At 45.6% G+C, this 20,650-nt stretch overlaps 1 protein-coding gene across 2 annotated transcripts in view; it reads left to right on the forward strand.

The window, feature by feature from the left end:
- Positions 1-2,747: 2,747 nt before the first annotated feature.
- LOC144131579 (uncharacterized) overlaps positions 2,748-20,650 on the forward strand; it is a 51,234-nt gene continuing 33,331 nt past the window's right edge. Inside the window, exon 1 of one of the 2 annotated variants that reach the window (XM_077664458.1) lies at positions 2,748-3,116. The gene's annotated coding sequence lies outside the window, so the exon portion shown is untranslated. The remainder of the gene's footprint in view (positions 3,117-20,650) is intronic. The other variant, XM_077664457.1, reaches the window with a different exon arrangement.

Genomic DNA, 20,650 nt, shown 5'->3' on the forward strand with positions numbered 1-20,650 from the left:
CCGTTTTCTTTTTTACTGTAGCACTGACTTGTTCGAATCGTTTCTCACGCACATGTTTTCACCTAGAATAAATTTCAAGGGTTGATTTGCTTTTCTGACTTAGCAGTTTGGGTTGTTTATTTATTAATGCGAGTCATTTTTTTTGTTATCTGCTATCGCAGAGATTTAGATACATGATTAATCAATTAATAATTAATTACGCTTCTAGGCGGCAGCGTGCCATAGTCGGTATCCAGTGAATAATTTTGTGATGTAAAATGCGTTCTCAATACGTTTTCATAACGATTTCTGCCCCTAAGGTTCTATGTGTGCATGCTGCGCGTGCGCATACGCTCTCATTCATGACAGCCGGGTGGACCGTGTTAATATCCCGCATTTTTTTTTGTTGGTTACCAGAACCCAGATGTTACAAGTGCTAGTGCCTCTTTTGTGTCCCCACATCGAGCAAATGACAAGAATTTTGTGTAAATAAAATCGCACGGCAACTCAGAACACGTCTAAACTACCTCTTTGAAACAAATAGGGAAGCAGGACGTGGACGTGCGAAAACAGTTCTCAATCAGACAAACAGTGAAATGAAAGCGCACCAAAATCTGACTTCACACCATGAACACACGTAGACAAAGCCACTTGAGAATGTGACTTTTAAAGAGCAGCTTAGAATTGCTGTTTCCCTCAGATGACAAAAAACATTAAAAGAGTGCTTTGAAGTTCTCTTCTTGGCAGCTGCCTTCAGTAAAAGCACTTGTGGAGAAGTGTATAATTCCGGTTTGCTCTCCTATTAGGTGCTATTCCCGCAGTGGACAGCAGATACCGAGCATGAGATTTCGCGATGTCACAAGCACCGCTCCACTACACTCCTCGTGAACAAGAAGAGAGCTGGAATTTAATCCAGCCGCCCTAATTAGGCTTAATCTCGGGATTACATTGCAACACCTTTCGGGCTGCTGGTGACCGCCTAACTTATGTTGGATAGTTAGTGAATGGATATTTTTAAAACTTTATATGGACGGTTGGATGAGGACGCTCTTCGCAGGGTAAAAGACAAGATTAAAGTTCATGTGAATGTCCGCATGAAAGGTCAAACCTACCGCCGAAGTTGCTGGCTCTAGTGCACAAGAAAGACGCCGAAGAACACCCTGTGTTCGTCGTTCTGCTTTACTCTCTCCTATTTGTCGACTACGGCGGCACTATGTGTTCTTTCCCTTTGGCAAGGTAAGGCCAGCCGTGTGAACCAACTGAGCCTTCCTTGATGTTCCACTCTTTGTACTCCAGCCAAGGATGCCGTCGCAAGATGACCTGGGACGTAATACCGTAGATTCCTCCCGGCGCATACACAGGAATAACAAACATTTGGCGCGCGTTCTGACTAATTTTTTTATTTCTATTTTTTCTTATTCTACTCTTCTCAACAAAGCTATTACTGACAGTATTTGAAGCCTGCTTACTGCACTGTCTTTTTAGCTGCGACAGTTTAATTATGCGGTCGTTGTTTTCACAGATGTGTCCAAGTCTACTATACACCTTCGCGTTATTTGGTCGTGTTGATCTGCTACCGGCAGCGACCTCTCAAGTCCTGTTCTGATGAGGAAACACGTGGATGATGCAGCACCATCCCAGTAAATCTCGGCAGTGTGTTGTTCTGCTGCTTCTGCGTATAGCAAACACGACATCCTTTTACTCCTTCCTTCGCTTTTATTGGCATGTAAAATCCGCTCTCTTACTCGCCCTGAACTTCTCGTTTGACTCCAACAATTTAAATATCTATTACCAAAACCAGCGCATACAGTGCATAAAGCATGCGAAGCGTAGCTTAAGAGCGCCACACCGCGAAGCTGCTTTCAGCGTAGCATTTTCGCTGATTGTATTCCGGGTATCGTCCTCAGAAGCCGTGTTATGTCACCTGCTAGAGGAAAAAACATTTCCAGTTTCAAGCACTTGTCCCTGTCCAGCGCTAGCCATGGCCAATATATTCCGGTGACGCAGCCTACAAGACATCTCTCCCTCTCCCCCTCTCCACCTGATCCTCTGTCGACCTTTCCTTTGTGTCCGCTCCGCCACCGTGAGAGATCATCGGTGACTTGTCTCCCCTCAGTTTGTTTCGTCCTCTGAGTTTCGGCTATAGGGTATCACCAATTCTCGTGTGGCCTACGCTGCACTGTTCCTGCCTCAAGGTTGCCGGTCATGTTCCTTCCCTTCGCACTCTGCCCTATACTCCGTCTAAATCCTAGAGCTTTCTCTTAGACACCAAACTTCGGCCCCATAGGTCGCTACTGAGAGGATACATTCGCGGCATACTTCCCTTACAAGAAATAGGGACAATGTACCGCTTCGTGAGTTCGGAGCTTTTTCCAGTGCAGCGGCTTTCTTCCGTCAGTGGCTTTCTTCATGGACCCAATCTGCCGGGACCGGCACGATTAGTTTAGACAGAATGTACTCCTCGTATACTTCCAATCTTTCACTATACCCATCGTTAACTGATGTACGGGGTTTATTAACTTCCGAATAAACCGACTAGACAACTGCCAGGTGACGCCACGAAAACATGTTTCAGTTGAGCAGGCGAAGGTAGAAGTGCTTTCATTCGCGCAATTCGTAGAACGTTCCGCTTTTGAACGGAGCGGACGTCACGGACCTTGACCGAGGGGCATTGTGAGCGAGGAAGATAGGATCAGCGGATGTGTAACGGAATGATGAAAGAAAGCGGCCTTTCGGAACAGGGGACTCGGTCTCGGGGACGCAGGCACGTCGGCGTTACGGAAGGGGACCCCGTTGTTGGTCGCGTGGGGGCCACAAATGACGTTAACGCGTCTCGGACGCGGCGCACACCCGCCCCTATTTTAACGCACCGTACACCTACATACACGGACTGAAAACAGAAACACTGGGCCGGTGACAGAGACATCCTCTCCCGACACAGCCAGCGCAGGCACGCGCCGATCTGCTCGGCATTAACAACCGCAGCTGTTCGGGAACGACGAACCTCATCGAGAGCAGACGCGACAACCGCTCGGCCCCACGTAAAGGACGGAACGCGCGGCTGCGAAGTTGGCTCGTGCTCGTTACACTTGGCGGCGGCGTCGACCTCCCAACTTCGGGATTCTTCTACGCAGACGGTGAGTCTGCGATGCAACCTGCCTGTAGATTGGAGGGCGAGACCTGGGGAGAACCGGTCTATAAGGAGAGTTGGCTGAATCGATTTGATTTCCTTTGCAAACGATTTAGTAGGCTTCTATATTCAGACGGATCGAAATAATGAGGCTCGCTGTGAAAGGCGGACTTCGTTAATCCGACCCGGAATAATTGTATTTTTGGCTTCCCTAGCCATCTTATATCTGGCCGATGATAACGCAGCTTTTGAATTAACGAGTTCTTGTTGTTGAGACGAATGACATTTAAGCGTCACAGAACGCACCAGATCACTGCGTTGCCCTAAGCCATTCCGTCCCCACAATATTGTCCCCTACCCAGCACCTCCACCAAAGATGTCACGTTGCCCGAAGGCTAGTCAGACGCAAGGGCGACCAGGGCGCAGAGCACAGGGAGCACCGGAAAAAGCACGCGCACCCAGGCACTTACTCTACGTCGTCTTCCCGGAGATTAAACGTTGTAATATTTTATTCCTGTGGCTCTTTTGTCCCCACAACATTCCAACCTAGATTCGGCAATTCTGCAAGCTAATTTTAATTGCGTTACTCCGACACCACAGGGTATTTTTGCTAAATTCAAGTATCTTGCAAAAAAACAATAAAAACATTAGAATGGAAATAATATTAAGTACTCGACGGCGTTTCTCCAGCATTCCCATTTAAGCACATGGAAGACCATGCATGCTGTTAACTTTTGTTCTCGAGCGATTTCAATTAACCTTGTGACTTGAACAGGGTTCATCACTAAGCTGCGACGAGCACTGGCAAGCAGTCCAGCTGCCCTCGGGCCACACTGTACCGCTATGGCGAGGGCGCAAAGGTGGATGAGCACGTAGTGCTTTATGCGCAAAGACGAATCAAAGCGCTAGAAAACATCATTAGAAAGTAATTCCTTTTTCTGTGGCGCACTGTACTTAAGTATTGCATGTGCTAGATTGACGCTCTACAGCGCGACGCTTCGCAGCGAGGTATGATGTTCCCAGATTTGTGGGTTGTTTTATAGGGTTTAATGACTCATAGGCACTCATAGCGACTCATGCAATGAGGGACGCCGTAGTAGAGGGTTCCGGGTAATCTCAACCACCTGTGGTTCTTTGACATGCACTGACATCGCACAGTACACGGGCCTCTAGAATTTCGCCTCCATCGAAATGCAACCGCCGCGGCCTGCATCGAACCCGCGTCTTTGGGTTCAGCAGCTGAACACCATAACCACTGAGCCGCCGCGGTGGCCCTTTGTTTCCTTTAGTTGAGACGGCCCTCACAATGTACCATGAATGTCAGCCAGTCATTTTCCACAGGAAAGACCAATTATTCGTCATCAACAACAAAACTGCTGGCACAAGTAGGAGCTCCCAATCATTGGTGCGGTGATCTCACTTCGTTTCTTGGCCACTGGAAAACTTTCTTCGTTAAAATCCCACTTGTAAATGCTTGGTAGACATGTGTCTTCAAAGGGGCGCTGAGGAAAAACTCTGTATTGGTAGACTATCGACTACGAATGATCAATAGATTACTTTAAGTGAAAACGGAGCTGTTATATTATAACAGCGAGTCGAAAAACAAAATACAGGCGTTGCCCCAATGGCCGTTTTCGCAATCTACATGTGTTCAGGGCGAAACACTTCTTTTTTTTTACGGACACCTGAGGCTAACCTGCACCGCCATTCATTTCCAGACTGTGGTCACTGAGTTCTTTCTTGGTTTTGGCGTCACGAGTTTCGGAGTAGAGTGGCGAAAAAAAATCCATACTTAAATGCGGCTTTCGTAGCGATAAATGCGTCTTTTGCTGACGAACAAACATTAACATAGCCAGAAAGGATCATAGAACCGATTTTTAGCAGCAAAAAAATGGATGCAGTTATCCTCGTGTACCTTTGAGCTTTAGCTTGAGCGTGAAGTTCGTGTGGTATTCAATACACAAACAAAATTCCGGAACCCCTGATCTGCATAGAAGGCTTCTGCCTGTCTGAGCACGTGAATACGGACCAGTTTGGCTCATTCGGAAGTGGGCCTCAAGATACTCTGAGCGAGGAGAGTAATTAATGAGGGTAATGTTTAACAACTGACTACTACGGGGCTCCCTGGCATGGAAGAACAAGTTAAATTAGATGCCTATGGCTTTTTCAATCTTATCGAAGTACCTACACACATCACGTGCTCCACATCTTTCTCCATTGATATTGTAATCACGAACACAGAAAAATGCGAAAAAAAAGCTGGCACTGTACGGTCCGACTTAAGTGACCACTTCCCTGTTTATGCCTTCGTCCTAGCTGAACGCCCTTATCGAGTTCCCGCAGCACCCTCTCCACATTTTCGACGCATTGATATCACCACACTTGACCGTTTTCGTTCGATGCTGTATGAAACAAGCTGGGACGATGTGCTATCTTTAAAAGACGTGAATGAGGCGTATAATGCATTTTTGTTAAAAATAAAAACTGTCTATGATAAATGTTTTCCGCAAGTCCGTCCGCGCAAACGCAGTCCTAAGAAGCCGTGGGTTACGCAAGAACTGCTGCGCAAAATAAAGGCCAAAAAGAAAATGTTTGCGCAATTCATGAAATCGCGGCAGCCTTCCAAGCTTGAGGAATATAAAAAATACCGAAACCAGCTAAATCGAGAACTAAGAACAGCCAAGTAACGGTATTTTAGTAATGCATTTTCTGAGGGATCCAAAAAGAATGTTCACAACCAGTGGGACCAATAAAACAAATTAATAAATCGCACCTCAAAAACAGCTATGACGACAATAATGAAAGATGGTATACCAATAAGTGGGGAGGAACGGTGTAATGAATTTAATCCTTTCTTTGTTAACGTAACCAAAACATTATGCTGTCCCTCTGACACAACTTTGGGTTACGCGTATAACACGCCATGTATTCCGGAATCCCTGTTCATGTATCCTGCACATGAAGACGAAATCGTGATAGTATTTAGAAATCTAAAAATAGGAGAGCTGAAGATAAAGATGGCTTCCAGGTCAAACCCTGCAAGTTTATAGTTGACATACTAGCCCCAATGCTAATGCATATCTATAACCTAGCTTTATCATCTGGTGTCTTTCCAAACGAAATGCCGGTAGCAAAAGTGGCTGTCATTCACAAAGGTGGTGTTACGCCGGATATGGCTAATTACAGGCCTATTTCAATTCTTCCGATATTTTATTCAAAGGTCTGGAAAAGAATATTTACGTGAGAATTCATAATTTTCTAGTTAAACATTCAGTCTTACCAGACAGTCATTTCGGTATTAGAAAGCAAAGGTCTACGAAAATGGCACTAATTAAGGAAAAAGAGATAATAATAAATGCGTTTCAGGAAAAGCTCCTTGTACTCGGAATATTTGTTGATTTTTCAAAAGCATTTTTCCTGCTTAATCATGATTTACTGGTACATAAACTCAATTACTATAGCAGTAGAGGAACGAGTTTATCTTTAATTCTTTCATGTTTGAAATATCGCAAACAAATGGTCTCCCTCAATGACGTTATATCAAACTCGCAACCTATCCTCTCTGGTGTACCCCAAGGCAGCATTCTGGGGCCGCTATTATTTAATATCTACATTAATTATATATTTTCTGCTCCTCTTCCTGTACACATAATAGCGTATGCAGACGACCTCACAATGCTTGCCTTAGATAATACAGAAACTGACCTACTAGCACTCGGCAATCAGTTCTTAGAATTCCTTCGTCAATGGTCTCTTAAGAATTTCCTAAAAGTAAACATTACCAGACGAAAGCAATATTATTCCGAGCTAAAGAGAGAATGGTGCGTGCAAATCTCGACCTCTGATTAGCAAACAAAAAAATTGAGGTTGTACCAGGTGTGAAATGTCTTGGTGTTGTTTTCACGAGTTTCTTAATTGGGATAAACATATTGAGAATATGTGCGCTAAAATAAACAAGATTATTAGCATCCTATGTCGCAGAGGCACACACTTCCTCCTAGAGTGAAAATATTATTTACAATGCATTTATATTGCCACATAATCTTATTGTCTCATAGTTTGGGGAAAACAACCAAGCAAAACCAAGTGAAAATTCTAATTGCTCAAAAACAAGCAAATAGATAATAGGTAATGTACCTGGGTGTACTCATACAGGTCCTTACTTTGCAAGGTTTAATATGATGACAATCTCAGAGTTATTCCCATTCAAGTTAATCTCTGTGTATAAAAACGCTGTTTCCAGTAATAATGAGCTCTTTTTATGAAGTCTCAATCTGACTCGTTCGATTCCATCCTACAATGCCACGGAACAAAATGTCATGGTGGTTTACCTTTCCTGCCGCACCACATACGGTAAGCAGTCACTGATATATAGTTTACCACATTACCTCAATATTCTGCAAAAGAACAACATCTTGAAGAGACTTCACGCGTAAATAAGTCACACTTATTCCCAAGTTCGAAAGTACATAGTTCGGGATTATAAAATATATATAGCTTCGTGTACCTTCATTTTACTTTCATTGTATATCGGGTGATTGTAAATGAGTTTCCTGTATATAGAAATGTGGACTAGTTTTTGTCAAATAACGTCCAGTGATATTAGAGGCGTCACTTAATGCATATGTCAGATGTAGATACTTTGTGACTGTATTTCTTTTGTGTTTTTGAGTGCGCTCTTCCACTGTTATGATCAACTGCTGTGCTATACACCCCGGCAGAGGGCGCACGGTGGCTTTTAAGCTGCAACAACGCAGCTTTTTGCCTTGCATCCTCTCTCCTTTGTTGCTGATGTAACCTTCAGAGAGTGAATAAATTATATCATTCATTCATTCATTCATTCATTCATTCATTCATTCATTCATTCATTCATTCATTCATTCATTCATTCATTCATTCATTCATTCATTCATTCATTCATCCAAATTCTATGTCCTTGCGGAAGCCAACTTTCATTCGTTGCTTTGGTTTTCGCCGCGAGAGAAACATGTCGTTCAAAATTTTTCAAGTTTCCTGCTTGAATTTTATTGCAGAAGAAAGCTGTATGAAAATCACGTTTTATGCACAACATGTAGTTGTGTACGTGACTGCGCTGTGTTATGTACGTGTATATCGCGAAGTGCCCATGGTGAAGAGCAAGTTTAATAAAAAAATTGGGAAATGTTGGTTAAACGCTGTGCATTTGAAATACTGCAGATACTCTACGTTTGAGATGTTTGATTATTTAAGCACAGCGCTCAAAATTTTCAAGTGCCCCTAATGTAATGTAAGGGCGAATATCGTGAGCTAAAACCAAAATTCTGCGCTTATCAGGAGGCAGAACTTAAATTTTCGATGAAAATCCCTGATTTCGTCTAATATAGTGCGGGGATTGCCTAGGAAGAATATACATGACTGACTGACACCGAAATAGCGCGAAGATAAGAATTCTTTTGCCAGTATAGAAAGGTTTCTTAGCGAGACACTCCATATGTTTCTACGAGTCGTTCACGTTTATCAAAAAAGAAATGAGGCGGGCTCTGTTCACATGGCCTTAATTTGCGCAGGCGCTGAGAAGCTTCTTAGCAAGGCCAAAACAAAGTATTCAAACGATTCAATAGCTTGCACAAATTAGTAGGAATGGTTCTTAAGTAGTAAAGCCTAGCCGTCGTATACGCCCTCTGCGGGACTTAGATCAGAGAGGTACGGTCACTGCAACGTTTCTCAGCTCGCTGCTGCCACCTGAGAGGAAACCGAGTAGGTATCGAGAGTGACTGCTGTTTTGTAATGACGATAACGTGCCTAAATTCCTTCTAAACTTCCTTACGGCCACTGCAGTGGTTAAGATCGGTATGCGGTGGGGCTGACGGCCAATTTTGCCTGCTTAAGCGCCGGGAATTCTGCAAAATGAGCGGAGCTGCATGTCAGACGTGATCAGCTCACGGTGGGTGTGCTTGCAGTCCGAGCTAACACATTTTCCTTGATGTGTCACCACGTTACCTATGCGTGGTTGTAACGTAGTTGTACCTATTCAGGATGGCCATGACTTCGTGTGAGTTATCTTACATAAGTCGTGCAGGCATTCTCCGTCATGCGCGCGCGGTAACCTGGATAAAAAACATCCACTGTGTTGGACAGCTCTCTTCATCATAGAAAATCAGCGCCTACATGAGAATATGGCGGTGGCGGTCAATATTCTTGTGCTATTTTACGCATTGAATATAGTAGATCTGAAGCACCAGCCCGCATGTCAAGTGCGATCTGCTTATACTTAGTCGTTCATGTTTTTTTTATTTACTTTCAAGCAACGTAATCATTTTCTTCCTGCATACGGGTGAGCGACTGCAAAGCATCATGCGTATCCGTTTATGTATTTTTTTGAGAAATCTGGAGAGGGGGGTGCACGCAAGAGAAATTAAACAGCTGCAAAATTCTTGCCTCAAGCCTGTCTATCCTGCTTTGGCATTTAATTTTAGCTACCTATATTTTGTTGCCCGCACTTAGCAGTAAAGTCTTTTTATTTAAGTTGCCTGATGAACATAAAATAACGACCAGGAAAGACAAACCCGGGGAGCTTTATTTAATTTAGGCTCCACAATCCAACGCCCTAGCACGGAGTAAACAGATAGTTTGTGGAGCTAAGTGTTGTTGAGATGAACATTTTCGAGCAAGATATGTGAACAGTACGGCCGCACTTTTGTCACTGCCGGAGTGAGCTTGAAGTCATTTGGTTACTTTTTGCTATTTTTGTCAACGAGATCTTCCTGGTGTTTACCGACACCTTGACTCGCATCTCGCGATAGTCTCGAAAAATGCGGAGGCTGTGTTGCCGTTATGGGAGCTTGCACATCCATTAAGCGCAGTTTTAGCCTCTCTTGTATCCATGGGCAGTGAAAAATGATGCGATTTTATGGCAGAGTTGCGCTGAACCGGAAAGCTGCTCGCACCGCAGAGGTAGCAGCTGACATACCGCGAACATTGTTCTCCTTTCAGCGTCGGCTGACTTCTTTTCGCGGTCATTCCCCTGTTGGCAAGGCAGTGCTCGAAATTGAGTGCTGTTCGTAGAAAAAAAAAGTAAAACAACGTCAGAAAACGCTCTCTGGGATCAATCACCGTTCGTTCAAAGTGATGAAGCGAATTACTGCTCTGTGGTTTATGGGGTTTAACGTCCCCGAGCGATACACGGACGATAACGGACCATGTATAGTGGAGGAATGTGGGTTAATTTAGACCGTCTGGGGTTCTTTAACATGCGCTGGCACCGCGCAGCACACTGATGCCATTGCCTTTTGCCTCTGTTGGAATGTGGCCGCCGCGGTCGGCCACATTCTGTGTGGTGCTCTGCTGGTTACAGCATTTGGTTGAGCAGCAGCATCGACCAACGTCATTTGTAAGCCGGCATCATCTGGAAGCAGTTCAGGATGCAACTCCTACAATTTCCGATTTTTTTCACCGGTGGTTTTAAGCATTTTACAGCGCTGTGGTTTCTGGGGTCTGGTCTTCCGGCATCCGTATTCACTAGGCAGTCTTAAAAAGGGTATGGAGTGAGCTGATGGGCTAGCTAATGCTTCATTGTGACAACACAGTGCAAATTTAAGAACAAGGAGTAAAAAATAAATAAACGACAAACACTAGAGCGCCTGTGTGCTGTCTCGTCTTTGCGTCAGCATGAGAGGAGAAAATGGAATGAGGAGGAGTAGTAAAGAGTTACCATGCTTATTTTTCGAGCGGGATTCAAACCGGCGGTGGCGCTAACATATCAGCTTAGCTTCCCGCTGCTTTGGACCACACGGCCGTCGCATTTTTTCTTTCTTTGTTTCCTAAGTTGCGGCATACACACTAGTGCTTTCTGCTCTTCAGCCGCCGCGGTGGCTGAGTGGTTATGGCGCTAGGCGGCTGGCCCGAAAGACGCGGGTTCGATCGCGGCCGCGGCGGTGGAATTTCGATGGAGGCGAAATTCTATAGGCCCGTGTACTGTGCGATGTCAGTGCACGTTAAAGAACCCCAGGTGGTCGAAATTTCCGGAGCCCTTCACTACGGCGTCCCTCATAGCCTGAGTCGCCTTGGGACGTTAAACCCCCATAAACCAACCAAACCAACCAACCTTTCTGCTCTTCTTCAAAACGGGACATACTTTCTCGGAAATACACCCTCGCGGGCCTCGCGTCTGGATCGCAGTGAAAACCGGCTATGCGCGGCCGGCATAAAAAATGAAGACTGGTCAGCAAATAAGGTCAAATGGAAGCCCATCGCCGGTTTCTATCGCCAAGTACTGAATACCGTATTCAAAGGAAAATCTGTCTCGATTCTCGAGACCATCGCCATTTTTCTTGACCATGGTTATATTACAGTGAAATAATGTTCTGTGTACATGAACTATTAGCGAAATCTTTGGGAAGAAGTATTAGATCCAGTTCAACAAAAGACACGCCCAGGCAACGAAGCTCTAGAAGTATTAACAAATTAACCATCGCCGCAGTCTTTCGCGCTGTGCTTGGGATGCCAATGCCAATCATGCAAAACCGAAAAGAAGCAAGAGGTAATGGCAAAAGTAAACATGCTAACGAGGTTTGCCGCATCACACTGCATGATCGCCTGTCTATGTTCTTTTTGTACTCGCTCTTTGTGCTGTGGTGTCACGAGGTATAGAGCCACAGCCGTCACCTATACCTCATGCTCTGCGAAGACAGCGAACAATCGAAGCGCTTGCTTAGCTCTCCCAACTACGGCTGACACCAGTAGCCCACCCTTAGGCGACGCGCATTCATCTCGTCTAGGATTTTACAAAACGCGGGACGCTTCAACTGTCCAGCCAATCTCGTGTTATTGCATTCGAAGTGCGGTGACGGTTCTCCCACCGGAAGTGAAGCGGTAATGACGGTAAACCGTTCTTTGTGAGCACCTGTGTGAAAACAACGACCACGGTAGTCAGTGGGCGGATGAAATCTGGCCCTTTATTTTCTTGTTTCATAGTTTTTTATTTTACCACGGCTATGTTGAAAATTTCTTCAAGCATGTCGGCAATCTGTGCTGAACCTGATGTACAAACGATTCCTTCCGACAGAAACCGAGCTAGTGAGAGCTGTTCTGAAATATATTAAGACTGTTAACAATGGCGCAGAATTTGAACGGTTGTTTCGCCCTAAACATGTACATGGACTGTAAAATAAAATATTAGCCGCGACAAAATTTTGTACTACCTTCTCTATGGGAAGAACAAAATTTCGTTCTCTCTATCCTTAAGTGTGAAATGAGGAAACAGAAAGTGTGTCCCACGCATCTGCACAGGAGTTCGAATCCTTCAAAGTTAATTTTTACAGGTATTATCGCTAGAATTTTAGTAAAACTAGACTTACTCTTTCTTCCTGAATAAACTTTAATATAACATAATTGAATAATATTTACTTAAAAAAACAGTTTCATCCAGTGCCATTAATATAGACACCTAAAATAAACGTATGGCGCAGAGTCAGTTTGGGTAATTACCGCGCCATGAAATGCAAAAAATGAGGCAGTACAATGAAGTAAACTTACCACGAAAGAGCTCGATTTTTTGTTTATTCTGTCTAAGGAGCAGCTTCCACGAACGACCAGTACTAATTATGTCGAAAAATAACCGTAGTCGTTACTTCCCTGCAACCCATTGGCACTTGTTTCTACTTTCATTGGCGCTAGCGCGTATTCGTTCCGGCATCAGACATGTAATACACATGCGAAGGTATTCAATTCATTCCCACTACGCCGGCATGTGCCGCGCCATGTAGAAAATGTTTCGCTGCTGCTATCGCGTGACATGTGTCAAAAGATGGCACATGTGCAGAAGGGTTACAGGCATGCGACGTGTTTAAATGACTGCGCACGAAATAGGAATTCCTCACAAACGGAAGCAATCATCGGAGATCAAAACACTGAAATTGCGAAAAGCCATCGTGTGACCTAATCAACGGTATTTCTCGCAAACTGTTTTTCCTGCAAATACAACGGTCATAAAGAAATCACGGCTTTAGAGAAATTCTCTGAATAAGCTGCGTCATACGCAACAAGTGTGCGGGGCCACACACCCTCCCCACCAGGAAGAAAACTGCGCTGTACTTTTGGCTCGTAATTTTTTTTTCTGATGTAGTCAAATCGACGTTCTTAACGTTGTTCTGTTCTTAACTTGCTGCGTCGACGGCGAAACGCGTATGACGCAAAAGCAGCTTCTTTGCTGATTAGAGAAAAACATACCAGTTTGTTTGGGAATTCCGCTCTTGTTACGTTTTGTCCAATATCATTTCGAAATCTTGTGAATTTTTGTGCAGGGCTCAGGCGGTTTTCATCCTACTCTGCGGTGGGCGGTGAATTATCTTTGTTAATTTAAAATAGAAAATTTTACCATGGGAGATAAACTGTTGTGATGCTGTAGCCATAAGCTAATTCGTCAGCATAAGACGCGCACTACAGGCAGTCTTTGTGTACGCGTCAGAGCACACCAGTAGGAACCTCATGTTTTTCTCTCCACCCGGACACGCGTGACAATGTTCTTTGCAGCATTTAGTTCGAACTTTGCTTGACCGTTGATTGTCCTACGTTTACGATCGTGACAGCTGGCGCATGAACAGCACAGTTTCAGAAGCACGAGTATATACTACGCATGCATCATTCTCGTTTTCTTTAAGCACTTATACAATGGCCCTTCTGACCTATACGTCTGTCTTTACTTCATAAGCGAAATGCGTAGGAGAGGCGCAGTCGTTGGTCCCCAGCCAACGTTGTAGTCCCATTTCGTTACTTTCTGAGCTCTCCCAGCCGGCACGTCCTTACTGTGAACGATATGCAAGACAAAAAATTAGGCAATCTCTTTTTTAAAAGTATTGGCAAGAATACAGAATGTGGGTGCGGAGAGGTAAAGTGTCTGCGTGCGCGCATGTGTATGCGTTTCGGGCAAAATTAATTCTCGAAAACAGACTAGTCAGCTCAACATATTGTTTTGCGGGAGTGCGCTTGCTTCATACGAAGGGACAAGACACGATGAAGGTAATAACACCGAACAACAGAAATACACACAATCTACTGATGCATAGTTTGGACAGTGCACATTTATGCCTCTTTTATTGTGTAAAAAGGGAAAAGAAAGGAGAATTAAAGAACAGAGGAGGAAAGAAACAATATAAAAAAACTTCAAACAAGAACGTCATTAGGCATTCACAGCCACACACACGTGTCTCTTGAGCGGTAGTCAATAAGTTGAGAATTTCTTCTGCCAGAAAAACATACCCGTCTGTTCGCTAATACAGGCCTCAGGGCATCTAAAACGCCTCCCGAACCTCTTTAGCCTATGTATTTTTTGATCGGAGCAGGACCGACGGGCTATCCAACTGCGGCACGAACCAGCTGTGCAAGTTCGTGCGCGCTTCAAGTACCCGCTTACAAAAACTTCTTTAGACGGTATATAGGGCGCCCATCTACTTCTGTCTATAAAGTCTATAGACTCTCTATAGACGAACCCTAGAGAAAAGTCTATAGGCAGTACAAATCAGTCTATAGACAATCTATAGACTTATGGCCATGCACTTTTAATATACTTTTCTCTATAGGCAGTATATAGACTATGAATAGACAAAAGGAAATATCTATAGGAGGGCAATAGAGTCTATAAAAAGTATATAGACTGTCTATACACTATTTTTATAAGGGCCCAATACCTAAAAAGCACTGGCGGGAGAGGCCGGGGCTATGAAATAAGTGACTCGAGCGCCCCACATTGCCTTATACACTTTTCCTCTTTTAAATATATAATATATTTAACTGGCATCCACCACGTGATTTCGTACAACGGTACTGTTCTGCCAGCGTTCATCTCGCCGACCACGCGAACAACACACGTGGCACGAGAAACGTATCCCACGGCCGAGGTTAGTGTCGACTTTCGCAGCTGCGGTCCGTATCAACGCTCGAAAGTAGGCGAGCCATACCGTTGTAACCGCACAATACGACCAAAACTGTGCGACGAACATCTGGCGCTTGTACGTTTCTCGCGACCATCGTGCGTTCATTTTTCATGTGTTTGTGTTGGTGCAGCAGTAATTTTAGCGTCGTACTAAGGCACCGCTGTGATTTTAAAAACAAGGTTACGAACCCTTGAGCACATTTCCTGATCTCTGGTGCCGAATAACAGCAAGAAGTGTTTGACCTCAGCTTGATTCCAGGTATGGGAATATTACTTGGAGTCCTTCTATTCAATGAATAAGTCGCCCAGACATTAGTTCCTCATGTGCATTGGCCAGCATTCAACTCAACGCGGCAAAAAGTGCATTTTTAGAATCTTGAGCAATAATATCTCGGCCACAGCTGTGCTCCACTCTCATATCCGAGCCCTACATAAAGCGCCAAGTATGCAGCTGTTTGCGCCGATGCCGTGGTATCTCCGCAAAAAATCAGCGAGCACACACCCCCTCTTTACTTATGGCGCTCATTGCAACGAACACCTATGAGAAATATGTGCACCCAGGAATCAGTAGACAGCGGTACACAAATTTGTGTGGTCTGTAAGCTTTGGTTCTGCTCTTCTATAATTAGTACACTGTGTGAAAATTGAAGTCCTGCGCAGATCACACTCTTCATTTACTTCATCTATAAGTAAAAGAAGTAGAAAAAGAGGTAGAAAGTTCTCAGTTTGGACGGCCAAGACTTTCCAGTAAAATTATGTCTAGGCATACTGTATTAGGAAACTCTTTTCATCCGCCTTTCTCTTCCTTGAGGCTCAGTGGCTAGGCTGACCCGCTACTCATGCCCGGCAGCCGTCATCATACCCGGCTGCGCCGGTCTCAACCCTCCGTTGCATGGTGCACACTCTTCCTCACAATTTGATGGCTCTGAAGTGGAAGCTACCGTCGCTAACAAATGAGAAACCGAACTATCAAGGTAACTTGCACGTGAGGATGTTCGTCGCTGCAAAGCTTGCTCCCGTGGCTGCTCCAGTCTTGGTAGCGCAACGTACGGATAGCCAAGATGCCGAGCAATCGTAGCTCGTTCTTGGCACCTTCAAACATTTCAGCCTGTACAGCTGACTGCAGCTGTCGCTTCCGCTGCCAAATTGTGAGACATGGCGCATGGACGCGATAGCAGCAGCCGTGCAGAGCCATGGGTAGCGTATGCTTTTTCCAAGCTGCACTAGTGAAGGGGCAAGAGTCGCGGAGAAAGCTATGGGTAGACGCAATGGCAACCAGCCAGGAAACAGTGTGGCCAGTTGACGGCCTGGGCAGGACGTGAGCTGGATGCGAGCATTAGTGTTGACATTAAGCTGTACGGAGTTCGATCGTCAACGAGGCGCATGGAGTGAAACGCGAAGCAAAATTTTATGTCTGCTGATGCGCGAGGAACTCTGTTCACAACGTCTTTGGCTAGTTGGGATAAACTCAAAAATTTACAACAAAGCCATATTCGCCAGCTACCGGCTGAAATAGGAGCGCGTGCTATTTTTCTGCGTCATTGTTAAGCAGGAAGTAAGTGTAGAATGAGACTTCCTCCAAGTGGTTTTCGCGCGCGCGCGCGCGCGCGCGCGCGCGTGTGTGTGTGTGTGTGTGTGTGTGTGTGTGTGTGTGTGTGTGTGTGTGTGTGTGTGTGTGTGTGTGTGTGTGTGTGTGCGTGTGTGTGTGTGTGTGTGTGTGTGTGTGTGTGCGTGTGTGTGTGTGTGTGTGCGTGTGTGTGTGTGTGTGTGTGTGTGTGTGTGTGTGTGTGTGTGTGTGTGTGTGTGTGTGTGTGTATGTGATATTAAGTCAGAAGAGATAATCGTCCACTAGCAGAAATGTTCAGGTTAGCCAATAAAGCGCCACTTAGTCATTTAGCCATGTGCTGCAGGTTAACGTGCAGCGTTCTAGTCATAAGGTCGGCACGAAGGAATGGCGTGGTAAACGCGCACCGTTCTGCATGTAGTACAGGCTTCTGGAAAGCGACGATGACTGTCCTTATATTATGTAGTGATGTCTTTGAATGTAATTAGAGATTGGGTAGGCTCGGAGTAGGCTTACATCTGGTCAGAATACCACAAATGTGTGCACGTCTACACGGATGGATCTGCGTCTCCAAATGCATCAACAGCAGCTTTCGCAATCCCTGCACAACAGACGACCCGCAGATTCATTTTGGGACACAAGTCTACTTCAACCGCTGCAGAGCTTGTGGGCCTTCGGGAATCGATTCGCCACATCTGCGGAGAACCGCCTCAGGAGTGGTGCATTTTCACCGACTGTAAACCTGCGCTACACATTTTAGGATGCTTCCTACGCCACACAGCCTACCAAGCTCTGTATCTTGATATCATTAGTCTCGTATCAATTGCTCATGGAAACGGCCACCGTATAGTGTTTCAGTGGATCCCCGGACACTGCGGACTCGATGGAAATGAGACCGCCGACGCTGAAGCAAGGAGCGCTTTCAGCAGTGGCCTGCGTACAGCTGTACCGTTCTCTATAGTGGACACAACTTGTCTCCTTTCGGAATTGAGGAGGAGGGTGACGGCTAGGTACTGGGCCCTGCCAGACACCCGCCACATCCGCCTTAAACGGCTAGATCCGACGATGACCTTTTCAGTTCCTCGCGGAATACCTCGCCCTATTGCATGCGTTATCCGTAGACTACGTTTAAACGTGGCATTCACGCGCAAATACTTGCACTTAATAGGACAAGCGGACTCCCCGGAATGTACCACATGTGGCGTGCTAGAGACTATAGAACATGTTTTAGTGGCGTGTACAGCGTATGCACGTGAAAGACTCATACTCGCATCTGCTCTGAAGCCTATGGACACATCGCTCCTCTCTGAGGATTTGATCCTCGGCGCTTGGCCAGATAGTTTTAGAACTGTAAAGGCAACGCGAGCGCTCTCACGCTTTTTGAGCGACACGGACCTTGTCTCGCGTTTGTGATGTCAGAAAGTGTGCCTTTTTTTTTAAAGTATTTTTTCATCTGCCTCCTCCCATCATCATCGTCCCCCATCGTGACCTTCTTTTATCTCCTCTTCCCGTCCCCCAGAGCAGAGTAGCAGGCCAGATATTTATTTTCAGGCCAACCTCTCTGCCTTTCCTATCAATAAACCCTCTCTCTCTCTCTCTCTCTCTCTCTCTCTCTCTCTCTCTCTCTCTCTCTCTCGGAGTAGGCTTCCTGAGCAAGCTTCAGTGCCCAGGGAGTGAGCGCGCGGTCCGCCTGATCGGCTAACACATTGCCCTGGAGTCCCTCGTGGCCGGGAGCCCAGATGAGGTTACAGTATGGAGGGTCGCTGGACCGACAGCAATTTTGTAGGATGCGCCAAGCGAGAGGAGGTATCCAACACAGCTCATAGTTCCGACAGGCCCCCTTCGAGTCGGTAATGATGTGTTTCACTTGTGGGAGGGAGAGTGAGAGCGCAATCGCGATTTCCTCCGCGTGTGTTGCGCTGTAGGCGCGGAAAGTGAGTCCTGCCACTGTGGTGTTGTCGTGGACCACTACTGCGGTGAACCACCCCCCACGGTGGGGACCGGCAATGTCCACGTAGTACACGTGTTGTTGTCGACCATAATGTCGCTCCAGTGCTTCCGCACGCGCCTGGCGACGGTCATTGTAATCAGAGTGTGACATGTTGCGGGGAATGGGTCGGACCCTGAGGGTGCGTCTCCAGGGTTCTGGCGCTCGTACCCGTTCCTCAAAGGTGATGGTGTGTTAAATGTGGAGTCGGTCAAGAATGCGGCGACCGGATGGCGTTTGTGATAGGCGCGTATATTGGTTGACGAGATGGGCGTCTCGGAGTTCTCGATAGGTGTTGACCACCCCCAGGTCCAACAAACGCTGGTTGGATGTGGTAATGGAAAGGTCAAGAGCCCGTTTGATGACTTTGCGGTGTATGACCTCGAGTTGTCCTCGTCGTGTTTGCGCATGTGAAGGTAGGGGGTTGAGTAGAGAATTCTACTCATTACAAAGGCATGTGCCAGCCGCAAGGCATCTTTGCTTCGTAACCCCCCACGTTTATTGGAGACTCGACGTACTATACGGTCCACCTGATCACCATGCATAAGGGGTTTTGCTAGTGTTGTGTCCGGTCTGCGTTGTTGGTGAATAAAAAGACCGAGGATGCGCTAACGCCTCATTCAACACAGCGGCTCTCCGACGCTAGGGAAGCGGCGCTCTTGACAAAGGTTGCTTCGTGGCAGCTTTCACCGTGCTGCAAACATGGGAACGGCTCGGCACTTTTGCTATCGGCATGTTAGTGAACCGCAGCGCCGTGCGGTGTGATTCCGCCGCTCCGGTCGTCAGTAAACAGTACTAATATTTTTTGCATGGCCCTATAGCTCCGCTGTCGTCAAGAGTTCAAATGGTCACCTGCTCTCAATATCGACTGTGGCGACAATAAAAACGAAAGCCGCTAACTCTTCAAATTAAGTAGACGTGACGGGGTTATACTTTCAGCTTCATTTTCACTCGCGCTATGCACTGCACTTTGTTGTCTTCTTCAACTAATACCACTATCGAACTAATATCGTCGCCAGGAGTGCTGACGACTCAGCAAAGCAAAGCCAATCAGTCGAAACACATGCTTTCGCACGTCTATTCGGTTTAACTATATACGTTAAAATCCTGCCACTTTTTTTCTTTCCTCATTTATTAGGGACTCGTATTTCATGTTCTAAATACATCAACACACTCAAGTACCTACGCTTGTAAAATAGACATACCGAACCGCTTCATGGTCATAAAATTAACATGCAGATGCACATGTAAAGTTCACGTACATTTACACAGATTACTCTTAGTTGATCGCTTCCAGGGCATTTCGTTACGCGGATTCACACAAAATCAATCTGTATATACACTCCGTGGACGAAAGATCTAATTTTCTTCCAGAATATCTGACGCCTTTAGAAGTCAACCAAAGCCGTATTTTACGTCGTTTCTACGCATTTGTTGGCCAAGGTTCCTTAAATTTTGACAGGGACGGTGGGCTTCTGTCTAATCACATTCCTGCTAAATTATGTGGTCATAGCACAGTATGAAACCCTCACAGGCAAGGACTAGAGAGATGACAGCACGTGCGCATGTGCTGTCGTCTGCCTGTAGTCTTCATCCCCGTTTCGCTGAACACTCAGTCATGTCGAACTAACTAACCGGCATGTCCATCAAATCCTCGTTATTACACAACAAGGTTATGCACATAACAGCTAAAAGTAAAAGTATCAGAATGAGTAAAGCTCTTGAGTAATCAATGATAAATACTAACAAGGAAGATTTCTGAGGACTATAGCTGTTACGTTACCGAGGTGGAAGCTTGGTTGAGTTCACGTAACACATCACGAACAGAAAACAGCGAACAAGGTTGTCAATGCACCTCCTTTGTTTCATTTTCCGACGTGCTGTTCTGTTGTCCGTTTGCCGCTAACTTCCACACGAGATAGAGCACGAATTCTTGAAGGCGGTTGCTACTTACGAAGCTAGTCAGCCACGCAAATAATTAGAAATTTTGCCCTCAAGTAAAGCTTTGCAAAGTTTACAAAGCAGTGGTTGATTTGACAGTTTTAGATTGTGATGTAAATAGCTGATCTCTTAAAAAAGACA

Source organism: Amblyomma americanum, chromosome 1 (assembly GCF_052857255.1).
Source record: "Amblyomma americanum isolate KBUSLIRL-KWMA chromosome 1, ASM5285725v1, whole genome shotgun sequence".
Lineage (NCBI taxonomy): Eukaryota > Metazoa > Arthropoda > Arachnida > Ixodida > Ixodidae > Amblyomma > Amblyomma americanum.